This window comes from Phoca vitulina, unplaced genomic scaffold (assembly GCF_004348235.1).
Source record: "Phoca vitulina isolate PV1807 unplaced genomic scaffold, GSC_HSeal_1.0 scaffold15, whole genome shotgun sequence".
Taxonomy (NCBI): domain Eukaryota; kingdom Metazoa; phylum Chordata; class Mammalia; order Carnivora; family Phocidae; genus Phoca; species Phoca vitulina.
The window spans coordinates 31,232,092-31,233,730 of NW_022589718.1; the positions used below are offsets into that span (position 1 = coordinate 31,232,092).

The 1,639-nt window shown below is 32.7% G+C and overlaps 1 pseudogene; it reads left to right on the top strand.

The window, feature by feature from the left end:
* The first annotated feature begins 477 nt into the window (after nt 1–477).
* On the top strand, nt 478–742 carry LOC116637733 (annotated as a pseudogene).
* Nucleotides 743–1,639: the final 897 nt, after the last annotated feature.

Here is a 1,639-nt window from a genome sequence, read left to right on the forward strand (position 1 = left end):
GTCTGAACCCATAGAGCCTTATTTCTTACATCAGGGTAGGCACGGTGATTAATGTGTCTGGGAAACATCAGCCATCCGGAACCGGACTAAGCACTCTGTGTTGCCTGACTCACTCCCTTCTTCAGAGCTAACTTGGCGCTGGCCAAACGTATCTTTGTAAATTTGATTTTCTATTTAAAACCAAAACCACCGGTTCTAGCCGAACAGATTAGGCATTGCAGTAAGATTGTAGGATTATGTACTGATTGATCACATCATTTCCTTATTCCACAGCAATTCATTAGTAAACTATATTAGAAAAAATTTAGGTCATTGACATTAATATTAACCACCCTAAAGGGTCTAGGGGCCAACCATACAAAACATGTATAAGTCTGACAGAGAAAACAATTCAAAAAATTAAAGACTCCAGTCATGAGGGATGGATGTGCAACTGGGTAGGCAGTGAGTGGCCGGTAGCACTTGCTTGTAGTTGAGATGAGTTTGCCCCGCAATCCCAAACCATTCTTCAACAGATTAACAGGAAGTAATGGTGCCACTTAAGTGGGAAATGGGATACACAGGCTACCTGGTATCTGGAGATGGCTATACGGACATGCAGCTTGCAAACACACGAGAATACATCGATGGAGAATTGTCTGGACATTTGGGTGAAGATTTAGTAAGGTGTAATAATGTCCTTTATATCGGGGGTATTGAAGAGGAAGAAGATGGGGAAATGAGAGACTGTCATCTTTTGTAGGGATTTATATATTTCTAGACAAACTTTTTTCAAAAAATGGATTAAAGACATGAAATAAGTTTTAAATAAGTGGATAAATTTTGCTGTTTATGAGTATATATTTATTTAAATCCCGGTTAAATGCTAAGCTTTTTGAGTGATGTGAAAAATGTTCTGATTTTTTTTATAGAAGAAAGTTGCAAATAAGTCAACTTTGTAAAAACACAAAAATGAGAAGATTCACTCTAACATATGTAAATACTTTGTACAGGGCCATAATGGTTTTAAAATACTATTAGACCAAGAAAAGATAACAAACAATAAGAGTGGTCAGAAATGGACATACCTATTTTATGGCCATTTATAAATTTTATATTTTATAGTTACGTTTATAAATCTTTAAATGTTATAAATTATAAAGTTGTTAGATAATCAATGGAGAAAAACAAGGGGATTGTGGGAATTGGATCACTATGTGGAGATAAATGAAGTGAGACTTCTTTTATCACTTAAAATTGTTTTTTTTTTCCTGTGCCTACTTAAACAAGTTTTTAAAAATATATCTCACCTACACATTTTGTTTGTATTAAATGTCTTTACACTAAGTTTAAATATTTAAAAATGAAATGTTTATATCTCAGAAATTATATTTATAAGCATTTCATTTTAAACTGACATTGTTTTATCACTTTTTCTAAATGTTTCCATTAAAATAAGCAATATTGTTTATTTAATATCCACTTTTATAAAGTTAGAAAAAATACAAAGCAACATTTAATAATACCTTTGGAGAATCGCTGGCAATTATTTGAACAACTTGCAAGTCACATGATAAAAGGCAAACAGTAATCTAAAGTATTTTTAATGATGTATCAAGCTACCAACTTGATTTGATCCTTTCAACTTCTGTGAAAGCAA